The following is a 20,174-nucleotide window of genomic DNA, read 5'->3' as shown; positions in this document are numbered from 1 at the left end:
GGGCCACAGCCTCATTTCATAGCTGCTGTGATGCAGAAGTACCATACATCGATGGTGTAACCAAGCGAGGGGTGGTGGTGAGGTCAGGAGGCCTTGGAATCTTTTCCTTCCATGGAGCATCTATGCATGCCCTCACTAAGACTGTAGCCTAAGAAAGGGGACTCTGCCCCCTTTCCCCCCACCCCCAGTAATGAAAATGTCTCATTAGCCAAGGATCTAGGGTAGGCCAACCATATGAGATCCTGTCTTATAAGGGTTCAATATGTATGTACCTATGGTGGACTGAGATGTGGGGAGTTGATATCGTGTTTCTCCAGGGACTCAGGAAACAAGTCAGGGCTGGTCTGCTTTGAGGCAGAATGGGGAGAAGACAGATGGGTGGGTAGTGGCGGCCATGGCAACTCCAGACATGACCCATCCCCGTGGTTTATGGGCCGGACACGCGCCCCGCTCAGCTGAGGCCCTGTCATTTGTCTCCCTTAGTGAGTGCGCCAGTGCTGTGGGGGTAGAGGGAGGGGTATGACAGGAGGAGCTAAGCAGTTGACAGGAATAGGACAGGAGGTGTGGGGCCAGATGCTGTGATGGCATTGTTGAGACAAGAGGCAACCTGGGACAGGGTATTTTTCCCCAAATAAACCTAGGCCTGTCAGGGCACCTCAAATCCTTCCTGTCTAGTACTCTGGAGACCATGGCTGCTGTGCATATTAAGAATAAGTCCCCTCGTTATCAGCAATTACCCAGCGGCCACACACCTCATTTCTTTTAGCAGAAAAGAAAATTAGTTTTCTATTGACTTCATCTGGCTCCTCCCTCAATGCTGGACAAATCACTCAATCTGCCTCCCCTTGGACCAAGTAAATGTCCTATTCTAGACCCCTAGGCCACCAATGAGCAAGTGTCAATTTACCTGTGCCAAGTGGTGCCTGCTCACCTCAGTCAGTCTCGCCCTTTCCCCATGCCATATGTGGCCAACTTCACCTAAATCATGAGCTCTGGCTGCTCCTGATGGCCATCCTCCCCTATCCAAGATCTTTCTCTTCAGTCCCACCACAAACTCAAATCTTCACAGTTCTTTCCAGATAAGCAGAATCAAAACATCCCAATACTGAATTCTCCCCAGGTTTTCTCTTCCTTCTGCATTCTCAACATCAGCACATGGCACTGTACAGTAAATCACCCGAAACTCCCAAGAGGCCAACACCTTATGCACACGGTCCAGATCTAATCGGTCTGAACCCTCTGCAGGACTGGTTTTCTTATTCTTCAATCCAGTGGCCCTTAACCTGTGGGTCTTGACCATCGAAAAACATGTATTTCTGATGGTCTTAGGAGTTGAGACACTGCTTAGCAAAATTACAGTTACAAAGTAGCAACAAAAATAGTTTTGTGGTTGGGGGGTCACCACACTATGAACTGTAAGAAAGGGTTGTAGCATTTGGAAGGCTGAGGACCACTGCTAATCAAATGCTTCCTTTTTCCAGTAGCCAGTCACCTGTATGTCCACACCCTGTAATTCTTAGATCGAAACAGTCTGGCTTGTCCCTCAGGTCCACACTCTTGTAGCCAATAAGGTCTTTACACAACAATCTTTTCATGTCCTTCCCTCTTTAAATTCCTTTAGTGGTTCTTGCTGCCTTGTTTAAAGTTTGCATTTTATTTATTTATTTATTTATAAAGATAGGGTCTCACTAAGTAGCCCTCGGTAGCCTGGAACTCTGAGATGTTTCTGTGTCTCAGCACTTGGGATTAAAAGTGTACACGAGAATGCTTTATTAAAGTCTACACACATATACATGTATTTTAACTGTGTATGTGTATGTCATAGGACAACTTGTGGGAATTGGTTCTCTCCTGAGTGGTTCCTAGAGACCAAACTCAGGTCAGAAGGCATGATGGCAGGCGCATTACCCACTGAGCCATCTTGCATATCTTGTACTTTCCTCCTTTCCTCTGCATGGTTCTGGGTTTTAAACATAGTGCTGTGAACAAGCGAGATAAGCATTCTTCCTTTTATCCCCAAGCAGGGTCTGAGGTTAGATAAGGATAACCTTGATCTTGAACTCCTGGTCCTGCTTTTACCTTTTGAGAACTATAGTTATAGGTGTGTATTCAGAGGACAACCTATGGTGGTCATTTCTCTCCTTCCATCCTGTGGGTTCGTGGGAGTGGGGAAGGGTAAGACAGACCGAAGCTCTGAGATCACGTGGGTTAGTTGGCATCTTTGCCTTTATACCATCTCTTGTAGAGCTAGTTAGGCCAGCTTAAGGGTGCTGTGACACAGGATGAGAGGTTGCTGTGTTGTGTCCACAATGGAGGCCTCTAAAATAGGTCTTTACCTTCAAGTTCTAGAAGGCTAGCTAGCCACAAAAGCTTTTTCTTTCGAAAGGCATTGGTATTTTTAGTGTTAAAAATATTGGGGGGGGGGGCTGGAGAGGTGGCTCAGTGGTCAAGAGCACTGACTGCTCTTCCAGAGGACCTGAGTTCAATTCCCAGCAACCACATGGTGGCTCACAACCATCTGTTGCGGGATCTGATGCCTTCTTCTGGTGTGTCTGAAGACAGCTACAGTGTACTTATAAATAAAATAAATAAGTCTTTTTAAAAAAAGAAGTATTTTTATATCAACAGGCCCAGAATGGAAGGGTAACAGCTGTGCAAACCCACAGAGGGGATGAGTCAGGTAAGCACCTAGTAAGGAAGGCTAAGTGTATTCGGTGCCTCCATCCAGAGTGGTCAGCGCTGCTTGGCAAAGAAGCTGCTACTGGAATGGTGGCTGAGATCCCTCATAAAGGAACCCACCTGAGGTGGCACTGAATGCTTGTTAGTTACACTAGTTTGAAAACTGAAGAGTAGAGCACAGGAAGGAAGGCCTAGGACACTGGCCAGGGAAGACCTTCATGAGAAAGGGGTCCAGGAAGCCCTTGGATAGTACGTAGGGGCTTTTTCATCTGTGTCCTCACTTCATCCAGCAAGTGCAAACCTGTTTTGTGTGCTGGATGTGTATGTGTGTATGCTGGATGTGTTTGGGCCAGACTGGGTCTGGATACCCAAGACTAGCTCCCTGTACTTGCAGAGCTCAAAGATAGCCCCGTAAGAGGTGCAGTGCTATAAAAGAGAGGAGGCACGGAATTGCTTCTTTTGGAAGCTCCGGAATGGATTCCCAGAAGGACAAAGCCATGCAAAGCCCGGAGGGAGCTGGCCCAGAAAGTTAGGGCTAAGGTGAAGAGGCAATACAGACACCACTGGAAGCCATCTGTAGAGTGCCAACATTAATTTAACTGAGATATGCCGTGACAAGATATGAATGGGTGGTCAAGTCAGCAGTGCTGACTAGAGGAGATCCAAGGAACCCAAACGCCAATCTAAGAGTTCAAGAATTTGATTCTGGCAGCACTATGAAGACATAGTGAGACCCCATGTTGAAGAGGAAGAAGAGGAAGAGGAGGAAGAAGCAGAGGAAGAGGAGGAATAAGAAAAGATGAAGGAAAACAAAAAATGACTAAAGGGGTAAATCAATTTGGATAATCAAGGGTGGAAAGGATTAAGGAGGCTATGAGGTAATGTGGTTAAAAGCAGCATGCAGATAGATGTCAAGGCCCACCCCTGTAGCCTTCAGCCTGTCTGGTAATCTGTCCAGGGACTGGTGGAGCAGAGACCAGCAAAGCTGGGGTGCAGGAATGGGCAGGGGAAAGAAGCTGCAAGGAGCAGGACCTGCACGTGAGAATGAGGAGACTATAAGAACTCTGAGCTGACAGTCTAGAACCTCACTGACCTTATGCCCACATCTGTCTGGCTATCCAGCAGCAAGAATGTACTGAGCAAAAGTGCTGTGGGTTTCTTAGGCCAATCTGAAAGGACTGCCAGACTAAATGCTGTCCCAGATCAAATGGGACATACACTGAAAACTACTTGTTATTTCAAGTTCAAATCTCACTATTCCTCTGTATTTTGAGACAAGGTCTATCTAGTCCTAGCTGTTCTAGAACTCACTCTGTAGACCAGGCTGGCCTCAAGCTCACAGAGATCCACCTGCCTCTGCCTCTCTGCCTCTCTGCCTCTGCCTCTGCCTCCCGAGTGCTGGAATTATAAAGGCCTGTGTGGCCACTGCTCGGCTGCTCTACATTTTCATTTGTCAAGTTTGGCCACTCTGTAGTGGGCCTGGGGCCAGCACCGTGTTCAGCATCATAAGGAAGATCAAAGGAGCCCAAGTCAGTGAATTTAGAATTTAAACAGCAGAGAACCTCAGATTCTGAGTTTAGTTCACACTCAGCTACTTAATAACTGAACCTAACCAAGTTCTGAACTTTTAACTTTTCTGTGTTTTTGGTTTTTTTTCTCTAAAATGAAAAGAAAAATTACAGCAACTACTTCTCTTAAAGGATAATTTAAAAGATGAAATGAATTGTCTGTGAAGTATTTAAAATAGTGTCTATGTTACTTACCAGTTACTCTAATATAATATTGTTATTCTAAAATTAATATCCTGACACTCAGGCTGTGTTCCTTGGGCCCACACAGCCTCCTATGTCCCTCGCCCATTCATGGCCACTTTGGCCTTCATGACACTCTCTCCAGAAATCACTCCCCTCCTCCCCCACTCAGCACTCTTCTGTCTTCTAAACCTCCCAAGCAGGGTCTTATGGCCTCCACTCTAAAGTGACCCTGTCTTCCCGCCCCTCCCTGTATCACCCTCCACCCCACAGAGGTGCCTGAGGTGCCACAGGGCTGATGGTGAAGGATGACGGTGGTTCTACAATAAGGGGAAAAGGCAATTTCATCTTGATTAGCAGGCGATTTCTCTCTCTGTAATAAGCGTGCTCCAAATAATTAGCGTGTTTTACGTAATAATGAAATTACAGAAATGCAGTCCACTTATTCAAACAACTCACCATTACCATATTTTTAAATATTAGACTTAATTAGAGTTTATCACTTCAGAGAAGTATGCGGACCGAAGATGTTTTTAAAAAAATCCTCATAAAGTGTTTATTAAGCGCTGGTAAAGCTAGGATAATGATGTGTTTGGAAATTAAGGCAATCAAACACTTACCGCCGCTCCTGGAGGCTGGGCATGGAAATGAGGCCATTACACGCCCATTACCCGCCAGCTCACAGCCACTTGGGGGGTGGGGGAAGGATGTGCCTGGCCGAGAGGGCATGGTGCCCGGAAATGCCTTTGCCAACCTCCCAGAGATGCCTGACCAGTAAGCACAGCCTCAGCCCCTCAGTCACTTACTCTGCATTTGGCTGTTATGAGCCCAACGCAGACTTGGCCAAGCCAATGACTGGATTGATCCCAAATGCCAAAGAAGACAACTCTGATCTGACCAACTCTGATCCAGACTCCCAGGCCTGGCAGGCCACATCAACTACTCCATTCACAACCAGTGCAGAATGGGGACAGGAGCCAGGTCAAGCAGCCAGGGAGGCCCTTGAGAGGAGGTGGAGCTAGACCCCACTTGCTGGCTGCAGTCGCCACTGAGGAAGGGGCAAGCTAGACCCAGTGCTCACTTCCAAGAAGGGGGTCAGTGGAGCAGTGGGAGGAAGGTGAGGAACTGAGTTTATATTTAAAGAGGAAGACCTGAAAACAGACCCTGGGTCAGGGAAAGCAAGGGCAGGGGGTGGATGGTAGGGAGTGGGACTGTAGGCTTCAGACCCCATTTGTCCCAGTGAATAACTAATTTCAGAATTTATAGTGCTGGGTTTTTGTTCTGTGGCCATTTATATCTGTGAGGGGAGGAAATGAAGAGGCAGCACGGGTGCCACATCTTTCTGTGTTATTGCTTGTCTGCCATTTGCAAATCATTATTAATTGTGGGCCCTGGTGGCAGGACGGGAGGGGGCCAGGCTGGGTACATCCACATAGCTCTTCATCAAGGACCCCAGCCGCTGCCCCAGAGAGCCAATTACCCCGCCCTGATTGGGATCAGATAAAGAGGGAATTTTTACAAATTAGGGAATAAATAGAATTTCCACACAGGGCGCGGGCAGGACCTGAGAGGCTATAATGAAAAACCATCCGTCACCATCAGCATGGCCTGGGCATGGAGCCCCAACACTCCCTCCCTGTGGGCCCTTTCTGATGTTCAGGGACCTGAGCAGGCGGGTCTGAGAACTACCTAGCCCTTCTAGGGTGTGGAGACAGGAGAGAATTCCCAGGGGTGGGTGGAGGTTAGGGAATACCATGTGTCTGGGTGCTGACCCTGCCTCTGCCTGCCCTTGGGTCTCGGGAAGGAGATATGCAGTCCTAAGAAAAGACTGAAGTTTGGAACCACAGGGCCCAAAATGCATCAGTGTCCCCTTGCCATGGCAGTCCTACGGCAGAGCCCCAGCCCAGCCCCCTGGACCACTCAGTCTGGGCTCCCATTAGTGCTCCTCCCCTTGGATCATTAAATATGTATATCTTATTACACGCCTTGTTAGAGTATTGAGCTCTATTGACTGATGATAAATCCTGAGCCTCGTCCTGGCCGTAAATTTATCTGGAGATGATGAAGACTCAATAATCTAGTCAGGCAGATAATATCATCGGGCCTTAAAAAAGATCATTACATTATATGTCAGAATTAAAAGTGAAATACGCTGTAGTAACAGGGCGATGCTCTGGCCATTACCACAGATGCCCGCCTCCCCCGGCCCATTCCTAGCCCTGCTGGAAGGGCTGGGCCGCCAGGGACTGCCACAGCTGGAAGTGGCAGGGGAGCTCTAGGTAACCCATGGCCACGCCTGAGGTCTGAAGGAAAGAGCTGGCTGTCCAGAGCAGCTGAGCAGATCTAACAGAGTCTACTGGGACTCAGGTTCCCCTCCTTTCCACTCTACTATCGTCACGCTAGAGCTCTACCACAGGGTTCCAGACAGGAGGAGGAATACAGTAAAGACAAGAACTTCCTTCCCTGATGGTTTCCCTCTAGGTATCATTCCTAGAGTTCCCACAGACCAGGTTTGCTTTTATTTCACTGGCAGAGATCAGAGACAGGACCATGCCTAACTAAACAAGAAACTAAAACAAGCAGACTTCAGCCAGGCTTGGTGGCACAACTCTTGGGAGATTGACTCTACAAAGTGAGATTCCCATCTCAGACAGACCCACAGTCTGAAAGACAGCCAAACCAAGTACACACTGATGCCCTAATTTCAGAAGGTTCTAATCGGTCTGAGGATGAAGGGGGGATTGATTGATACCATATGTGTCCTAGGTACTTTTTAGAACATAATGGACACCTACCTTTAGAATGTGGATTTCAGGGTGCATCTTCTCAGACTTTTTCTTGTCAACATTCTCAACTCTGTCCACCTTTTCTTTGGGTAGGTATTCTGGCCTGAAATAATCCAAGCTGCTTCTCTAGGCTACATCTTGGTTTTGTGTGGAGAGAATCACAACCTTACAGACTAGTGTCACTACCATGAGATCCTCACCATTCCCTGTGGTATATAAACTGCCCAGCAATCCCAAGACTCCTGCCAAGTGAGTGCTTACCTTTAGGCCTCAGGTCAACAAGCTCCTGCCCTCCCCACAGATCTCAATCTACCAGTCAAGTACTCTACCTCTGACTCACAAATGGACAGGTACTAGATCTATTTGCAAAAGGAGACCAATCCTGCTACCCCTTCTGAAGCTGATTTGTCTACTTCTCCTCATGCTGGAGTCTAAGCCTGCAGGCCCAATTTCCCGAGGCCTGGACTTGTGTGCCCTTACCACTACTCCTCTAGGCAAAAACAACACTACTGCCATCCTTTCTACAATGGTTTCTACCATGATTCTAGTCATTTCACTCCATCTTAAACCCCTTCAGTGACCCTGGAGTAGAAAAGAGAAACAATGGATGCCGTGGTCAAACTGAAGCAGGGCCTTTAGATACTAGCACATGGCCAACCCTGTTTGCTAATGCTGACAACTAAACTGTGGTTAACATGTCAACGGAGTTAAGCGAGGTAAGGGAAGAATGGAAACTTGCCCACAAGGAGCCTGGGGATGTAGCTGGTGTTTGCTTATCACACATGAGGACCTAGGTTCAATCCACAGTGAGCTCAGCGATGGGGGTGGGGGGGGGGTGGAGGGGGTGGTGGGTGGGTGTGTCACAGTTCAAGGCTAATCTGGCTGCATAGGGAGTTCCATAATCAGCCAGGGCTAAGTGATGAGATTCAAGATCCCATCTTAAAAACAACAACAAAAAAAGGGAGGAGGAGGAGGAGGAGGAGGAGGAGGAGGAGGAGGAGGAGGAGGAGGAGGAAAACAGAAAAGAATTAAAGTCAGAGATGGATGTGGTGGTGCATGCCTTTTATCCCAACACAGGGGAGGCATAGGCAGGTGGATCTCTGCTATATGCAAGCCAGCAGACCAGTCTAAAGAGAAAATTCTAGGATAGCCAGGGTTCTCTAGAGAGACCCTGTCTCACCCCCAACCCTCATCTCGACCCCAACAACAACAAAACAAAAAACAATAATGAATGAAGGTCAGGTATGTAGTCCAGCATTTGGGAAGAAGGAAGTCATAAATTCTAGGGATGGGCTACACGAAACATTGAAAGCAGCTACCACTTTCTCAGGTGGTTATCACCTACTTTACTATTCCTAGGAAAACATCTAAACTTTACAAAACTGTAGGAGGCTGGCCATGCTTATCCCTCTGGCCTTGTCTCTTAGGTGGTACAGCCCCTCCCCATGCTCTTCTTTGTCTAGAAACCACTTCTCATCTGGTCCTCTTCTTATCCCCTGGGACTCAGGCCTGCTTAATTCCCTATGGATGATCAGACCGTAGCCCCATGTCTGTGTAAGGATGGGCCCACTTGCCATGACTGTTCTGACACATGCTGCTAGACAATATACTACTTGAGGGATTATTTACATAGAGGCCCCTCCGAGAGAGAGGGGGTGGCAGAGAATACATGTATCAAGTATAAGGAAGGGGGAAAGCATGGGCCCAAGGTTATAGATGCACCTTCTCCAGCCTGACATTTGCCATTCCAAACCCTTTACCCGCCAAGGCTCTGAGTATCAGTCATGGTCCTGCGTCCAGCTTCTAAACAGATAGATGTCTGTTCTTCCTTGCCTCCGGTCCTTCCTAGCACCTTGGTTTTCCAAGGCTATGCCAGCAGACTACTATGGAAGGACCCATCATCAGAGTGGGAGTAGTGGTGTTGGTGGTCCCCAGTACTAGGCAGAGATGCTCCAGAGAACAGCTTAGCTGTGCTTAGGGACTCTGGGGATGGGGAAGGGGTGCTGGCCTTTCTAAGCCCAGTCCCACCTGGTAAATATTTTATCCTCAGCTGCTCAGCTAATCCTTATTAATTTCAATACGCTGCCTGCCTGGCTTGGCTCCCAATGCATTATTTATCCCCTTTGTTTGTTTGTCGCTAACAGGTGGGCCCCAGTGGAGGCACTGACTGGGGACAAGCCCACTCCATCACAGTGTGGCTGTGAATTAATCATGAGGACTAATGGGAGTCACCTCAGCTACAGGCACTTCCCTAGTTACCTCAGCTTGTGCTAGCACCCAGGGGTGGGCCAGGGCCATTGCAACTCCATTTAACTCAATTCAAAACAGTACACTTTATTTATTATCCCCCTACCCTTGTCAGGCACTGTGCTAGGCTTTGGGGATACAAGATGAAAAAACCCCACAAGTTCCTGCCCTCAGGGAACTTAAGGTCTAGTGGGGAGAGAGGTGTCAAACAACTTCTAAGCCAGTGACTCTTAATTAGAATGGTGATTAAATGTTGTAAAGAGGGAGTGCAGGGTGTTGTGGGAATGTGCATGTGGGAGAAGAGAATCCCACCAAGTCTAGGAGTTAAGGAGGCTTCTCTTGAGGAAGGAAACTCACACTGAGCCCTGAAAGATAGTCCAGAGTCACTTAGGCCAAGGGAGTAAAGGAAAATGTAGGTTAGAAAAAAAAAATCATTGAAGTGAAGTGGACAAGTGTACAGGAGGGAATGGAGTGTGGAAGTAAGAAAGGTCAGCAGGAGGCTGGAGAGATGGCTCAGTGGTTAAGAGCACTGACTGCTCTTCCAGAGGTCCTGAGTTCAATTCCCAGGAACCACACAGTGGTTCACAACCATCTGTAATGGGATCTGATGCCCTCTTCTGGTGTGTCTGAAGACAGCTACAGTGTACTACTAGACATAAAATCAATCTTTAAAAAAGTCAGCAGGTATACAGGGGATAAGATAGCCTCTTCAGCCAACAGAGCTCAGTGTGGAGCCCTTCCACGCACTCGATCAGCCTGTATCCTGCTGGTTTTCACTATGACCACCCTGATTTTAACATCCATTCCCAACACCTGGGCCGATTTCAGAAGCTTGATTCCAGACTTTGTACTTAAGCCTCTTGTCTGTGCCATGAGGCCCACTCCTCCAAAGGCTCTGGTATTCTGCTGGCTGCTGCTTATGTGCCCTGGAAGCAGCAGTCGTCAGGATCACTACAGTTCAGCTGTATACAAATCAGGGAGTACAGGTGAGCACTCGGCCTGATCCTTAGGAGGAAGCTTATTGTACCTGTCAGCTCCTTCAAGGGCTCAATGTGGTCCATTAGCCCTAGGGAAGTCCCAGGCAAAGATCGGAACATTGCAGATTCAGTCAAAAGTGCTTAACCTCACCTCCTAGAAAGAGCTGCTCTTGGCTGAGGCTGTTTGGTGTGGACCCAGAAGGTTCTGGCAAATGTTTTCTAAATGAATTGAACAAAGTGGAAGCCCAGCCATCGCCTATAAGGGTCTTCCCCAAACATTTTCCTCAGAGACGTTCACAGAACTCTAAGGGGCTGGCACACTTTAGGAACTCTCAGTAAGCCTTCATGTAAACCTGACAAGTCCCTGTGGACCCCAAAGAGAAAGAAACAAGTTCTGATGCAAGAATGACTTGCCCAGGACCACTCGACCTGGAACCAAGCCTCAACCAGACTGGGTTTTAGACTTGTCAACACATGAGACCTACTGTCTATGTGGGCACTTCCCTAGGGATCTCTCTTGATGACTAAGGGCCCTAGCTCCTGAGAACAAAGCTAAAAGCCCTGGCTTATGAAGCAAGCACTGTTCTGTGAGAGCATGGGCCTCGCTGTGCACATGCTCAGGGTTTGTAATTCTATTCAAAGTGGCCACTTGGAAAATCTATATGTCTCCAGGCTCCCCGTACATCATGGTGTCAAGTCCTGATGCAGAGGCATCCATCAGCAGCTCCCAAACGCCATGCATGGTCTGTGTACCACATTCCTGATCCCTCCTTGGATCTCACTGCTCTGTCTTAGCCTGACCTGATGAGGGCTTGGCCAGCCTCCTTTGCCACCCTCAGACTCAGCCTGTGGCTACCCTCAACCCAACTTCTGATGCCTCCTTTGCTTTGCTTTACCTGTCTCTGCTCTCTCAGAGCTAGGCAGCCAGCTTGGAGGCAGCTTCGATAACTTGCTAACATGCTGCCCATGCTGTTCTTAAAAATTTATGACTGTGCAACATGAAAAATCCGGCTGAGGAACCATCATTAGCAGAGCTGCCTCCCTCCCCCACCAGAGCTGCCCTCGTAAATTGAGATTTATGACTGTGGCAGGCGGGGGTGGAGGGGGTGTATGCTGTGGTAAGGATGTTGTGGAAATGGGAAGAGACCAATGAGGCAGCAGTGGGGCCTGGGGCTCCTCCCTGCGGCAGCTTCAGCTCACCGCAGGCTGCAGTGATGAAACCTTCAAGGCAGGTCTGGCCAGAGGTGTCAGCATAGTATGGATGCTGGATTCTGCTGGGCAGTGTACCAGAAGGGGAGGGGCCTAAGCCAACAGTGGGTTTTCTCGTCAGGCACTCGTGCAGGAACAGATCCTGAGGTTCGAGGTGCTAAGCACTGGTTCCTTAGGATCAGGGAAGTCACAGAGGTCAAATCTAGTGGTGAGCATGATCCTTGCTGGGGTCAACCTGAGTCAACTTCCTCAACTGGGACTGTGCAACTCACTGGAGCTGTGGTTCTCAGCCTTCCTAAGGCTGCAACTCCTTAATACAGTGCCTCATACTATGGTGACCTCAACCGTAACACCTTTTTCATTGCTATTTTCTAACTGTAACTTTGCTGCTGTATGAATCCTGATGTAAATATCTGATATTCAACCCCTATAAAAGGATCATTTGACCACACCCTCCCCCACAAAGAGTTGTGACCCACAGGTTGCGAACCACTAGAGAACTGAAGGGAGGCAGAGGTTATGAGGGAGCCTCCCTCTGTCCCATTCCTTGGTAAGAAGTACAGGGAGACTGTGGGCCTCATTCCTACAGGAAAGACTATGGCTGAAAAGAGGTGATCCCATTGCGCCCACCCCCAACTCTAGGCCCTCTGTTGGCTCCCCTCCACTTACTCCCCTGCTCACTTAGCCCTGTCAGCAAGGCCATTATGAAATTGGGGTTTCATTTACAGACTAATTAAACATTACAGCTTGTTCACAATTACAACGCGGGGATGAGGGAGTAACTAATTACGGAAGAAATGAGCTAACATTTATCTCTGCTCCCACCCTCCCTCTCTCCACTGGCCCCCACAATCTGGCTTCATCTCTGTGGTCAGTACCAGCTCTGTTTATTTCCTAGGAGTGAGGAATTGGAAAATCCTACTTACTTCTCCTCAAATCCAACTGTTGTTCCCAGTTATCCTGGGGGTGGGGCTTGGCTCCTAGGGCTCTATGCAAGACAGACCCTGTGACTGTGACTGAAGCATGCTAGGAGCCTTGTGATGCCACGTGTGGCCATGACACCTGGGGTGGAGGAGGCTCCGCTTTAGACTGCCAGGATGATCGTACTATTGGACTCTATGAATCTGTATCTTACACATGAGGATTTTGGAGTGATTGCTTAGATGTGTGTGACCACATATGTGCATAGGTGAACCATATTTTCACCCCCAGCTCCAGGACAGGACAGAAATAACTAAGTGACTGTAGGTGGCAATGGGCAAAGGCTGGCCCAGGACATACCCCAACAGCCTAGAGCCCGTTTCCTACTAGGCAACACCATGCGGTCTCCTAACTCTGAAGAGGGAGAGAGGAGAGAGGTGGGGCTTCTCTACTCTAGAGCTCCACAGGCCTAGGCTTGGCCTCTAGCCACATGCCCCTCTGAGGTCCAAGGAGCCTCCTAGGGGCTTAGAGTGCCCCTGTGGGCAGGAGTCCCGGGGTCCTGCTGACCTGACACAGGGTTTAATATAGTAACATCGAGTATAAGCGTTTCCATCCTTCCTGCCTTTGGGCAGAAGAAGAAAGGAAAGAGGAGGAGAGGAGGGAGAGGAGGGAGCCGGCTGAAGGGAGGCTTTGAGGCCTCAGAACTCACATCAAACAGTCGGATCTGGGCCTAATTGTCTGACCCCTGCCCCTGCCTTCAATCAGCTCTGCAGCTCCTGCCCGCCCCTTGCCTAACTAGCAGCCATGTTCTCCTCATTAGGACAAGTTCCCCTTGCACATATGTCCTCGGACATGTCCCCAGCACTCCCAGCTCCCAACTCTGCCTGGTGGGAGGGTACAGCAGGGACCCATTTTGGAGGGGCCTCTGTGACAACTGTACCCTAGCTGGTCCAAGCTGCATCAGCCTATCCTTGGGATGTAGGGTCTAGTGCCACAGGCTATGGCAGGTTCCTAGGCTGTCCTGGTTGTTGGTACATTCTATCCTCTGTGTGTCCCTGCAGTAGTCCCACTATCTCAGACACATAGTCCCCATGGACAAGGACTGTACTGCTTTTATCCCTGTAGCCTGGAATGGTGAGATCAGCTTGGCAGGGGATCAGAGACTAGGTCTGGGTCTATGTGCACAGACCGGGATCTGAAGAAACTCACTGCCTACTGCCCATGATGGTTCACTCAGTGGATCCAGCTGTCCGACATACCCAATGTGGGACAGGGATGGTGCTCAACTTCTCTAGGGGAGATCTGGGTTTAAATTCTAGCTCTCTTGGTTTTTGTTAGGCAGCCTGAGGTGAACAGCAACCTTTCTGAGATTCGGTTTCCTCACAAATATCCCTGCAGAAGGGTGAAAGCTGTCTCAGGGTACCTAGCTAATGCCAAGGCCAGAAGCACCTAGGTTGCAGCCTAGACGTAAAGGCAGGGATGCCACACAGCTGCTCCAAATCAAGGAGCAGAGCCTCAGCTTACGGAAGGCCTTACGGTCCTGGGTCAGATGAGGCAAGTCTTAAGGAATGAGGTTGTCACCTGCGTATGAAGGGCTGGAGGACATAGCTGCAAATGCCCCTGAAGGTAGGCTGTATAAGATGCTCTTGTGATTAATTCTCAGGGTGCAGGACCCATTCAGGACTCAGAAAGGGGTTGGTGGACTCTGGGCCCTGACATTGTCTCACCTTAACCAGTGTAATGACTTGCAAATATTGATGAAAGGCACAAACTACAGCGATTGTGTTTTTCAGGGAGTGAAGGTGGGGAGAGGGGATAAGGAGGAAAATAAACTGCAATGAAGTCCAGTTATCTCCCATCTGTAGCTGTTCCTAATCCCCTAGCCCAAAGGAATCCAATGCAGCCCCTTATCTGCCCTGTCAATCACTCAATCACCGCCCAGTGCTTGGTGGGCACCACACTCACACACATGCTCTCACAAACACAGGCACTCCACTGACTCTTGCTCCAACATTCCCGCCCACCCCCAGCCCATTACTCTTCTGAGTAGGAGCAGCAAGCACGCACAGGTCCTGCCAGATGGATGCAATTTGCATAATATCAGCAGTGAAGGCTGCAAGATCACCAGGGGTCAGGGCGCTGACATCCTCGCACAGTCTATCTGCAAGTGCTAATTTGGCCAGCATTGATCTGTCTTTCTGATTTCTTTGTCATTTACGTCTGCGATGGTCTGACAGGAGATACAGAGAGAGACAAGGGGAGGCCAAGCCAGCCTGGGGCTAAGAAGGAAGGGAACAAAGATCGCACTTTCACTGCATCACCCACATGGTGTGTGCGCGCGCTCGTGCGCACAAACACACATGTGAACAGACCAGAACCTTCTATGCATCAATTCACCCAAAACAGTTCTAACACACATACATCCTTTGGGGTCCCAAGAAGGTCTTGGTCTTGTTCAAGGAGGAAATTGTCCCTCACTCCCAGGGACCATCCAGATAGGAAGTGGAGACTCTGATTATCCCTTATGGCCACCCACTTTCTCCATCTTCACTTTCTCAAGGCTACATCAGAAAGGTAAGTATGGGGAAAGACTGAATAGGAAGCTGGCCCTCTGAGCAGTGACAGGGGCCAAGCCTGAAATAGTTGTAGTTGTGAGACACAGTTGAGGACAGAGGAGAAGAGGGATGTCAACATGTACAGGGTCATCTGGAGCCTAGAGACTGGGCTTTCGAATGTCCATGTATTACCTGCAGACTCCTGAGCCAGAGTCCACATTTTCTCTGTCTTGTAAGGGGTTTAGGGCAGGGAAACAACACTGCCAGGCCAGATGGCTGAAAGGGAAGCAAAGACTGGAGCTCTTGAAAGCAAGAGTCCTCTGCAGAGAGGGGATCATGGTCACTGAGATGCAGCGGGATTTGAGGGGTGCAACACCCCTCCCCCATGGTAGCCCCTCCCTACTGTGGAGGAGCTGGGTGATCAGAAGGAACTCCCTGCTGGGCAAAAGGAGGGGCTGGTGTCCATGTGTGCTAATCCGGGCTGAGGTCTTCAGAGAGACCTGGGAAACTTCAAGGAGGGGAGCCAAAGCTGTACTGCAGCTGAGCTCATTAGCCAGCACCCCCTCCCCACGAGGAGGAGGGTGGGAGGCCCAGTGAGCTGGCGGCAGAGAAAAGGCTGTCACTGTCCTTTCTTCCTCTTGGTACAAGCGTCTCCCTGAGCCTACGATTCTCCTGCAGTGACACCTCTCACGGGCACTAATGAGATCCATGCCACAGAGCTAATGCATTCTGACTGGACTCTGATAGACACCCTACTCATGCGGGGGAGACCACAGGCTCGTACTTCCTCCCACAGAGGGGGCACCCTCCCCCTGCCACCACCTGCCAGCTTAGCTCTTGCCAAAGTGTGCTGGGCAGCAAGCTCCTGAGAGTCCATTTGGTCTCTGGCCATGCCACCTGTGCCATGAGCCTCTGCAGGACCCTCCTCAGTCTCAGAACAGAGGGGTGAAGACTGCAGGGCCAGCCCACCCAGCTGGGTATGGGGACTATTCGGTCATTCTCCTAGCTGGCTGAAACCTACAGTCTGTGGGCTCTGTCACAATAGCAGATTTGACTGATCTCTGCTGTGCAGACTTCAGAAAGGAAAGAAGGGAAGGGACCCAGGCTCTGCAGCAGAGCCCAAGCTTGGAAGAGTCTAGCTTGGTTTGTCCTTTATGGTACTAGAGACTGAACCTAGGCCTTGCTTTTGCTGGCAAGTGCTCTAACACTGTGTTACATCCCCAGCCTAAAGGACCCAGTTTTACTGCCCACCACAAATGATACCAAGATACTCTTCTGTTTACTCCCAATGTAAGGGCCTGGAGATGGGCAGGATTCCTTGGGCCAAGAGGGAGAGAGCAAACTGTAATCAGAGTAAAAACTTTCAGGACCAGAAAAGGATAGAGGTCAGCAGATGTAGGGCAAAGTGTTTTCAACAGAGCCTGGCTTTCTTTCTTCCGCTGTTGTCCATGCTTTGTGCCGGCCTAGAAGGTTCACATGATCTTAAGGAAAATAGGGAGAGCAGCATGAAGGGCAGGCTAAGGAGAGAGCTCAGTAGGTAAGGTGCTTCTCTCAGGCATGAGGATCTCAATTTGAATCCCAGAACCCAGATTTTTGTTTTGTTTTGTTTTATTTTATCAGGGTTTCTTTGTGTAACACAATCCTGGCTGTCCTCCTGAATTTTTGTAGACCAGGCTGGCCTTGAACTCAGAGATCCATGCCCCTGTCATGCATCACCACACCTGGCTTAGTTTTGTTGTTGTTGTTGTATTTTGTTTTATTTTTATGTTAAAATAATCACAAAGTTCAATACTGAAAAGCTGCAGCTGTGGCAGGGCCTGGGGGTTGAGACATTGGGCTGTGCACTTGGGTATTTACTTAATCCTGGCTCCTTAGTCAATTGGCTATGGGACCTTAACCAAGTAAGTCATGCCAGTTTCGTAGGAAGGGAAAGACAATGCCTACCTTCGCATGACTGTTAGGAAAATGAGTTTATATAAAACAAGAGGAACACTTTTACCGGCTCCGATGAACTGAAAGAAAGGCAGACTACTGAGCAGTTGCGGGGAGGCCAGCCTGCCTTGGGGACGAGCTAACTGAGGCCCTCAGAGCCACATGGCTTTGGAAGTTCAGCAGCTCTCCCACTGTGGCCCCACCTTGTACATCAGGCTTCCAAGGCCAGACCCATCCTATCACAAGCCTCCAAAGCCTTCCTGCCCAGTGTTCCAGCATCTCGGGTCTCTCCTAGGCCATTCCTGAACTGTGTCTCCTTCAGTCCCCAGTGCCAAGCTCAAAATTCTACCTGACATTTCTGTGGGTACCAGGCACCATGTCATCTACACCAGTTCACTTGTAGCCCTGTCATAATTCTCGACACACAGTACATGCAAGTAAGCAGTTGATGGCTGGAAGGAAGTTTATCCTGGTTCCTTGCCACAGCACCCTCTACCCTAGCTGCCTCCAGCCCTCAGTGCTGCCCTGGCTCTCAATTACCTTTCTGTGCCTTTCTTTTGGTTTCCCTGCCCTGCAGACTCAGTCCTCCCCAAACAAACCAGCAGACCATTCTCAAAGCTCAAATCAGACCTGCCCCACAAAGACCTCAAGATACATAACTTGACTGACCTTCCAGCCACCCATGCCACCCCACAGCCTCTCTCCCTGTCCTCTTCCTGTCACCCTACTCTGCCAGCAAGCCTGCCTCCTTGCACTGTGAGCACCTAGAGAGCATCAATGTCAGCTCCTCATGGCATTGTGGAAGAGCCAATCAGAACCTGGAGATGGCTAAGTGGTGGGATCTGCACAATTCTTGTCCAGCATCACCCAGTGCTGCCTCACCCCCCACCCAACAATATACATACATTCCCTACTCCAGCCTGGCAGCTCCTCGCACAGTTAATTAGCACCATGTCACTGAGGACCAGCCTGAGTGGCCAGTGACAGGAGCTGACCCCTGACCCCAGGGCCGGGAAGCAGTCCACATCAAACTCTTACAGCGCGACCCTTTTAGCAAGCACAGTAACTCAGGGCACCGCCAGCTGAAGCTCATTAAAGCTGTCTCTTTGGTGCGAGGGCCATTAACCTCACTGCTCAAAACCCACGCCTCCCCTCCCTGCCTCTCCCAGCCCAATTAATGCCCTCCAAGCTCCCTCCTTTCCAAGCACCCTCACCCACACCTCAGAGCTAGCCAGGAGCTGGCAGGGCTGCCCTCTTCATTCAGACTGCAGAGACCAAGTGCCAAGAAGGGCCAGTACTCTGGCAGCCCCTGCCATTGGCAAAGCCATAGAGAGGGCACTCCCTGAGCACCTACTTGGGATAGGCCTCATACAAGCCCTTCCCTGGGCTACTTGCTGGCCCCTCCCACTGTCCCAGGAGGCTGGCAGCACTGCCCCTCAGCTGAGGGCTCAGGGTTCTGCACAGTAGAGCTAGAACTATTTCTGGCTTCACTCTTATTCAGAGCCCTGAGCCAGAGGGAAAATGTTCTTCATTAAAGGACAGGTCACTTCAGGAGAACAGACAAAGGGGGGGGGGTCACTCAAGAGGCAACAAAGAAAGAGTGGTGAAAGCTGTCCTCCCCACAGACACACTCTAGTGCAGACATACTGAAGCAGGACTTCCCTCAACTGTGGAGGCTGTCTTATCATAGGCTACCATGAGATTCCATTGCTGCTGCTCTCCTTCCTTGAATTGATACAAGTCTTCTCAGTGGTTCTATTCTCCTTAGCCTCTCCCTTTTCTGTCACTCATCCAGAGTCATTTACTCACCTGCTTTTCACCCATCTATCTACGAGACGTTAATGAACGACTAGTAAGAGCTAGCTCTGTGCGGTACAAACTACTGTACTGCTCTGAGTCGGAGCTCCGCCCATGTCACTCCTTCATCTCCTCACCCCAGTGAAGACTCTAGGAAGAAGCACTGCCTTTTAACTAGCTAGCATTCAAGGTCCTGCCTCTAGCTGTTTACTAAACTAAACTTTCTAGTCTAGTCTTAGGAAATGACTTACTGATGTCTAAACCTGTCTTCTCAATATTCTGGACTCTCCCAGGTCTTCAGGCTTTCTTTGTACACACATTTTCTCTGTTTTGTTTTTTTACCTAGAAAACTTATTTATCATTCAAAGATCTCAATTCAAGTGGGTTTGGTTTTTGTTTTGTTTTGTTTTTTTTGTTTTGTTCTTTTTGGGTTTGGGGGGTTTTTTTTGTAGTAAACTTCCTGCTAAATCCTCAAGATTAATCACTAGTTGGGTCTGGTGTCTCCTTAGGCTGCATGGAAAAACTTGTACAGGATAGAACAACAGTTATAGCAGGGAACCTCCAGAGCCCCAGGCTTCCTGGTCCCCGGGTCCCTAAGAATGATAGGGGGCATCCCAGGAATCACTGTGATACGGATAAAGTAGTGGCTACCCTGGCAACTGAGGACCGGTAATCCAGACACGTCTGCCACAGCAGCTGAGCTCCTGGTTGGCAGCACCCACTTCAGGCTCTGTCCCTCCTTAGCAAGTTCAGCACCTACTGGGCACTGAGGGTGTGTAATGGGTAAAGGGGCAAATGTGTACCAAGTGCTGGGACCCTCTGCCATTCTGATGTCTCTCTCTAGCCCTACTGATGATGACACCTTGTCAAAAGTTAAGCAAGTTCCAATAAGGTCACACCACCACCCACAATCACCCTGGCTCTACAGCTGGTCATTTTTGTTCCTTGGAAGCATCTGCACACATACACACACAACAAGAGACACAGAAAGAGACTTTCTTCTGACAGTTCCCCACAGGCTGGTGGTCGTTTCCATAATCAGACACAGGCCTTCAAATCAACATGGATGTACTGTTAGGCATACACTCTTCTAACAGGTATGCACAAAGACACACAGACATAGAGGTAAGCTGTCACACACAGACAGGCATGATACTCACACAGACATATATTCACACTGATGTATCAGGAGCTTACAGAGCTGCCAACTCTGTGAACTGCAGCCACTCCAGTTTCTCCCAAGCAGAAATCCCAAATGCTCCCCCACCTGTTACCCCCAAGTGGCCCCTCCCACCCCAGGCACTGCTCAATGGAGGCTGC

The 20,174-nt window shown here is 49.4% G+C and overlaps 1 protein-coding gene and 1 long non-coding RNA gene across 9 annotated transcripts in view; both read right to left on the bottom strand.

Annotated features, from left to right (window-relative positions):
- Window positions 1–20,174, bottom strand: part of Eri3 (ERI1 exoribonuclease family member 3) — a 125,531-nt gene that overhangs the window by 1,730 nt on the left and 103,627 nt on the right. The window lies entirely within an intron of this gene.
- On the bottom strand, window positions 4,328–19,494 carry LOC116898769. The gene is made up of 2 exons (XR_004387662.1): window positions 18,278–19,494; window positions 4,328–7,319 (listed from the first exon to the last, which is right to left on the bottom strand). It is a non-coding gene; the product is annotated as an uncharacterized LOC116898769 (long non-coding RNA).

This window comes from Rattus rattus, chromosome 1 (genome assembly GCF_011064425.1).
Source record: "Rattus rattus isolate New Zealand chromosome 1, Rrattus_CSIRO_v1, whole genome shotgun sequence".
Taxonomy (NCBI): domain Eukaryota; kingdom Metazoa; phylum Chordata; class Mammalia; order Rodentia; family Muridae; genus Rattus; species Rattus rattus.
Note: the sequence above shows the minus strand (reverse complement) of the source record. Positions and strands in the feature narration are given on the sequence as shown.